The sequence below is a fragment of the Dipodomys merriami genome, unplaced genomic scaffold (genome assembly GCF_024711535.1).
Source record: "Dipodomys merriami isolate MVZ:Mamm:240054 unplaced genomic scaffold, mDipMer1.0.p SCAF_41, whole genome shotgun sequence".
Taxonomy (NCBI): domain Eukaryota; kingdom Metazoa; phylum Chordata; class Mammalia; order Rodentia; family Heteromyidae; genus Dipodomys; species Dipodomys merriami.
Window position 1 is genome coordinate 9,870,001 of NW_027205715.1, and position 7,162 is coordinate 9,877,162.

The window sequence follows — 7,162 nt, forward strand, 5'->3', positions numbered from 1 at the left end:
ACCATTTCTACCGTCTGCAAGCTCTGTGACTTGAGGTGAGCTGGTTAACCTCTCTGAGCACTGGTTTTCACAAAAACGGTAACATTGGGTTGGATACCTCCCCCCCAGCAGGGGTGAGGGGTCCCCACAGGGGATTCATCTCTGATCATGTGCTAGGAAGTGATGCTATTCTGATGAAGTCAACAAAGGCTTTGGGGTGTGGGGAAAAGGTGAATAAGAGTTAATGATAAAGTTAGGAGTCAGGAAGGTAGATGATGAAAAGTGATGAGCGATCTGGAGCAGCAGGAGGTGTCTACTGCACAGGACGGTCTTTCCCTACCCCGGGAAGAGTTCTCAGTGTCTTCTGCCCCAGGGAGGAAGGAGCCCAAGTAGAGCTGACCCCCAGGTCTGCAAAGGCACACATGTATATGCCGAGGGTTCAAAACAGCAGATATCCCAGCATAGCTGAAGGGGAAGGATCGGAAGGGATCTTTTTGTTCCACTTCTGTTGGATTTTTTATTATAATAGCCAAAAATAACACAAATTTGCACAATACGGAAATGTGCAAAGCTGAAGCCTCTCTCCTTGCCCGTCCTGCCCCGAGCAGAGCTCCACTGCTAACGCCATCTGTGACTATCTTCATGGAGATCCTTCCCATTTTTTTCCCCAATGCTCCTACATAGCATTCTGCAAAGTTGGGTTCATTCATTAAACATTATTTATGTGCTGAAAATAGAAATGAGTCACATCAGCAGAGCAATCTGTGAGGTTAGGCAGGTCTGCACCAAAGCTGTGGATACAAATGGGAGTAAGATGGGGCCCTTGTTCTAGGCAGCACCCTATAACTTGCCTACCCTCCACTGACACCCCCACCCTTTCCAAGGCACCATGGGAATTCTTCCAGGTCATTACCTCTGCCTCTGGCACCCTGCTTTAATTTTCTCTCCAGTAGCTGAGTTTGAACTCAGATCCTTACGCAGACATGGCTTGCTTACTCAGATGGCACTCTACCACTTGAGCCACATCTCCAGGCCAGGTTTTTTAACTGCTTAACTGGAGATGGAGTTGTATGGACTTACCAAAAAAAATCTTTGAAATGTCTTGCCTGAAGAAGAGTCTGAACTCTACAGAAGACTCTGTGCTTTCCTTTCCACCTGCTGTTACTACTTCCGGTGTTCTTCACGTCAGGTGTGAGCACCCATCTGTTGGCTTTCCACCTAGAAGAGGTATGATATGCAATAAGTGGAGAGCAGAGAGTCCCATGTCTTCATGGATCCCATCAGCAAGTTAAAGAAGGTTATGTGAACAGGAGGTGAGCAGAGGACAGAGCCAAGGCCCTGGAGCACAGAGGAGGCAGCCAGCATTGCTAAGCTGCTGACAAAGCCTGAGCTGACCAGTTACAAAAGAGAAGAAGCCCATCATACAGGGAGGACACAGAGCATAGACATCTTGAAACCCTGAGAAGAGAAGATAGGTGTGAGTGAATACTGGGAAGATCATCCCAGGAAGCTGATAGAGTGATACTCACTGGGAAGAGAGGAAAGTAATGAAGGTATAAGCTGTGCTACATGGGAAGCTTGAACTTTATTTACCAACTCTTGTCACTTCTTGGTTGCAGCATCTCTCATCTCTGCCCATGCATAGCTACTCTCCAAAAGCAGTTCAGCATCGTGCAAGTACCAGGGCAAGACTTGATGCAGAGACACGGGGAGATTTTGAAGGGCAGGACTCATCCTTCATAGATGTAGGTGCCCAGTCACAGACTGAAGAGTTGCAGTGGCTCATTGATTGTTCCTGGGACGATATGCAAATTTAAAATGCAATGACTGGTCTATTCGCTTTGGGCTGGAGAGAGGCATGAAGAGAAAGAATGCTGGAAATTGAAGAAGGCTTTGTAGAATGCATTAAGGAATTTGGACTCTATCCTGGAAGTAATTGGGAGCCAAGGGAGGGATTTGAAGAAGGGAGAGTGGTTATGGTCAGATTGGTGATTTGCACAGAGGGCTCTGGCTGCCTGCCGGAAATGAGACTGAAGCTGAAAAGACCACTTAGGGAGGAAGTATTGGGAGGATTAAAACCAGAGAGAAGGAAATATGTCTGTCTTTGCCCCCCCCCACACACACACACCCTGAAAGAAGGCCTCTGGGCCCTCCCTGGACCCATCCTCCCTGGACCCGCCCGCCCTCCTGGTTCTGAGCCCCGAACATGCCTCTGTACTTTCACGGTCAGATTCCCACTTCAGCTGATCCTGGGTCCCTCAGACAGTGGGCTTCCTACTGAAACCCCCTTGAGGTGTCATTCTAATAGCTGGATGCAGCCTCAGTTTCCCTACCCAGATTCCAGCTCCTGAACAGTGGCAGAATGCTTCAGGAGCCCCCGTCCCAAGCCTAGTCCCAATGCCTGCTCTGATTCTTAGCACATTCCCATATCTGTCCTCCAAGGAGCTGACTCCTTCCAGAAATAGGACTGAAGTCTGGGATAATTCCTGACTCCCAGCCAGCCTCAACCATGACAATCCCCCTATTTATGTTTCCAGTGTAGCTGAAATGACAGACACTTGCCACCACATCTAACTTTTAATCGGTTGAGATGAAGAAAGGGTCTCCCACATGTTTTTCCTAGGCTGGCCTTGAACCACCATCTTCACCTCCTAAGTAGCCTGGATTACAGGCATAAGCCACTGCACCAGAGTCCTAACAAATCTTTGAAGGGGGAGAGGTAGTTCCCTGACACAAATGAGTCTCAAGTACACAGGAGAGCAGTACAGATTCTGACTCAATCTGGTACCTCTACTGCCCCCTACTGGAAGTATGGGAAAACCCACAGAGAAAGAGCTTACGCTTCCAAGAGCATGTGATTTTTCCCCCCTTAGGTACCACGTCCTGTTTTACCTTGGGAAGTCAGACTCCCACTTCAGCCTCCCTTCACATAGAAGCATAGAGTATGCTGCCTGGCCAGCTACAGTGGAAGAAGTGTGGGGAGAGGGAGGAAACGTGGCACTGATCTGATGAGCCAGGCAGCATGAGGACGGAGCACCTTCCTACTCTTCCAGCCCCTGCTTTGACAGTCAGATCAAGGCCTCTGTCCTGCCCAGGGCCCCTTCCCTCCTGTCCATCCCTGCAACCTGCTGGAAGACATGACCCATGTCATTCACATGGGTCCCAGAGTCCCCACCCCCACCCCACCTCTCTGCTCCGGAAGTGCCTTGCCCTGCCTTTTCTTCCTTACCATAAAAGTCTTGCCTTTATTTTTATTCTTTAATAAGGTTACAGCAGGACCCGGGGAGGCAGATATTGGCTTCAGGCTACATCTGCCCTTCATTTAAAACCACTCTGACTCCCACAAGGCTGGAAAACAAGTCTCCCAACTCCCCTTTATAGTCTTTTTAGATCCAAATCCAGAGTTAGTCTCGCCAACAGATTGTATCAGCCTGGAGCCCTTTGCTCCAGAAAGGACACCTATTGCCTAAAAAGCAAAATGTAACCACCACACACCCATCACCCCAACTCTTTCCACCCCAGGCCCCTAGAAGCAGCCTCCCCCCCAACATGAACCGTGCAGGGGACAGGGGGAGCTTTTACTTCCCTTCTGGAAGCTTCAGGATGCTACCACTGCTCCAAAACCCTGCATCCTCCATAGTTCCTTATGTCTCAAATGGGCATGTGGTTTGGAATTCAAAAATGTGGGACCATTTGTTTTTCCACTGAAAATATATGAAGAGGGAGTTTATCGTTGCTTTTTATTTACATCTGGCTGAAAGCAATGCAGGTTTGTCATTGACAGCAAAAATAAAGACCAAGGAAGAGCCGTAGACTCCACACCAAATGAACAAGCCAGCCCTGCCTCCCTCTCCTACACTGCTGGGGTCTGACAGTCTTCTGCTGTCATTAATTTACCAGGCTGGGCTCAGACCCCAAGGCCAGGCCCGCCTGCCTGAGAGGCAAAGCTAAAAACAGCTCCAGCCTGGGAGAGAGGCCGCTGAGTATCTAATTGCTCAGTTCTCTCCTTGTCTTCCCTGCCTACTGGGCTGGGCGGCGGGCGGTATGGAGAGCAAAGACTAACTTTGATCTGGAGAAAGGAAAGCAAGACTGTTTTGCAGGTGTGGAAAGCAAATTGTCCAGGCAACCATGGGCAATGCCTCTCCACACACTGCAGGTGCAGGTGCGTCTCCATTTTCATGGGGTGCGTACACAGAAAGCAGGGGAGGAGTATATGGCCATGCAGGAAAGAGATGCTGCGTGCCTTTTGGAAACATCTAGAAGCAGAATGACATGTTGCTGATCTACCTCCATGCCCGGGTCAACCAATGAGTACTGGTCTTGGCTGTGAGATTTCCTGTTATGAAGGAAAGTTAGCAACAAGCTAATGGGTTGTGTATATATTTTATTTGGGCCAGGATGGGAGCATGAATGATGTATATTTGGCTGAAATTTACCAAGTGGTTCATTCATGTCCACATTCCTTCAGACTACATTTATTATTGATAATAATAGCCACCATTCAGTGGGTATCTATGGTATCTCAGGTACTATGCTAAGTACCTTACATCTGGTATCTAACTTGGGCCTCACAATTCCCTGTAAGTTCAACATTATCATCCGAATTTTACTGATAACAAACCATCTCAGGATGAGACCATGATTTGCCCCAAAGCCCACAGCCTGTAAGAACAGAAGATTCAAAGCCAGACTTGTCTGTCTTCAAAGTTAGACCTGTCTTCAGTCAAAGCCCTTAACCCACAGAGTTTCTACCTTCCCTGTGTGGCTCTGTATGTCTGCCTTAGGCAGGATGCTGGAATCAATGTTTGATGATTTAAATGCTTCTGCAATTACATATGAGAAGTCCAGCTAGAGCTCTGGACATAATGGGGTACTAAAAGTTAGATGCCTGCTGTCCTTACCCTGTATGGTGAAATGCTTATTAGACAAAGAATTCAGAGCTGAACTGCTCCAACTGAGCCAGGAAGATGGCTGACTTGGGGTAGAGCATCAGCAAAAATGGCCAGGTTCTTCAACCCTCTGGGAACCATGCCCTTTTTGCAGTGTGACTTTTGCAGCTCCTCTGGTCTTAAAGGAGGGTTGGCGGATCTGTTTTCTTACTCCAAGTCCCATAACTCCTCATGGACAACAGAACACAGTAAAAGTAATAGGCTGGTTCTGTACCTAGGCCTAAAGAGGACTCCTTTCTCAATCCCTCTTTCTCTCTTGAAACCTCTTGTGAAAGCGCAGGTGACCTATTATAGAATAAGAGACATGTGCTAGACACTGGTAGATCACGCCTGTAATCCTAGCTCCTCAGGAGGCTGAGACCTGAGGATGGTGGTTCAAAGTCTGTGAGACTCTTATTTCCAATCAACCAGAACAGAATGAGAGAGAGAGAGAGAGAGAGAGAGAGAGAGAGAGAGAGAGAGAGAGAGAGAGAGAGAGAGAGAAAGAGAGAGAGAGAGAGAGAGAGAGAGAGAGAGAGAGAGAGAGAGAGAAAGAGAGAGAGAGAGAGAGAGTGAATGTGTGTCCAGGTCATCCCTGTGTCCCAACACAAGCCATAGCCATCTAAATACCACAAAATGAGACCATCCTACCTGCCTGCCCCAGGCCAAACCATCACCCAACTACAGTTACAGGGGTAAACCTGGGAGAAACTCAAATTGCCCAAGGCAGCTCAGCTTTGCCTTCTCCCACCTGAACCTCAGGCCAGGATCTCTGTAGCCAAGGCCTCTGGGAAGAAAGATTCCACCTACTCCAAGATGATGTCTGCCCCTGCCGAGGTTAAAGGGATTTAAAGAATAATCTGGAAATTTCCTCCCTCCATAGTTTTTATAATGTGCAATCAAATTTGGGCACTGACAGACACCCCCTATAAAAATAAAGGCCTCTGAGCCTTTATTTTAGAAAAGCTGTTCTACTTGCCTTTGGTCTTCTCAAGCTCTGGGACTGGTATCAGCTCTTGTGCTTGTAAAAACAGCCTTCTACTTACTAGTAATGAGGGACTCAGGCAACTCACCAAGACTGAAATTCAGGGCACAGGGACCCACTGGATGGATCAGGCCACAGGGGGAGAATGGGACTCCTAGGGCAGGGGAGAGTTGCAATATTAAAAGAAAAAAGTACAATGGGGATGTTCCACTTTAATCACCACAGCCAGCCTCTGTGGTTAGGACAGAAGTGGCCAGGATTCCTTCAATCTGTCCTCTGCCCTTGCACGTGTGAGACCTGCTGCCCAGCACTGTAACCACCCCCATGGAAATCTTTTCTAACATGCAACTTCAGGGTCACCACCTCTAAGAAGCCTTTCACAATCCTCCAGAGTCCATTCCCTACCCTTCTTCTCAACACACACACACACCCCATGCAGCCTCCACTGAAGATTTCATAGTGTGCTCTCACCATCAGCTTGAATTCCTCTGGTCTGCCAAATCTTAGATAGGTTCCCAGGCTTCCTCATCGCTGAATCCTGGGGGAATTGCCTTGGAGCCTCTGCAGACTCATAAGGGAAAAAACTGTCAGAGAAGGAGAAGCTGAGAAAGGAAGGTGTTAGAGGGAGAGAGGAGGGAAGGAAGGAAGGAAGGAAGAAGTCAGAGATGGAAGAAAAGATGCATCCAAAAGCAGCCTAGCACCTGTGGCTCACACCTGTAAATGAGGTAGGAGGCCATCAGTCCAGATCAGTGCAGGGAAACTACCTGAAAAATAACAAGCAAAGAGGGCTGAGGCATGGTTCAAATTGTAAAGTAACCCCCTAGCAAAGATCAGGCCCTGAAATCAAATCCTAGTCAAGAGGCAGGGAGAGAAGGAGGAGGGAGGGAGGGAGAAAGGAAAGAAAGAAGGAAGAACGGGAGAGAGAGATGGAGAGAGGGAGGGAGGGGGGAAGGAGAGCAGGCAAATGGATTTCTGGATGAGAAAGAATCTAAATTCTACGTTTGTCACAACTTTGTCAGTGTTCCAGTGGGAATAACTCCTGTTACTCACTGACGCTCTCAGTCTTTAGCTTCAAGGGGAGATACCCAAAGAATCTGACTCCACAGTACAGGTGAGGAGGTTGTATATAAAGAGAAAAGTCATTACTCCTGGAAGAGACCCCTTTGTCCATAGGAAGCCAAGAGGTAGCAGGACAATGCTAGTGAGGGATACAGCAGACCACACAGCTGCCTTTGTTACCAGCAAAAGAAAGCTTCCAGATTGACATAAG

General features: G+C 48.1%; 1 long non-coding RNA gene across 2 annotated transcripts; it reads right to left on the bottom strand.

Annotated features, from left to right (window-relative positions):
• Positions 1 to 527: 527 nt before the first annotated feature.
• LOC138806954 (uncharacterized) lies at positions 528 to 6,833 on the bottom strand. Of its 2 annotated transcripts, XR_011366009.1 has the most exons (5): positions 6,607 to 6,833; positions 6,364 to 6,453; positions 1,573 to 1,774; positions 1,060 to 1,197; positions 528 to 706 (listed from the first exon to the last, which is right to left on the bottom strand). It is a non-coding gene; the product is annotated as an uncharacterized lncRNA (long non-coding RNA). The 2 variants fall into 2 exon arrangements; XR_011366008.1 differs by lacking the exon at positions 1,573 to 1,774.
• Between the last annotated feature and the right edge of the window lie 329 nt (positions 6,834 to 7,162).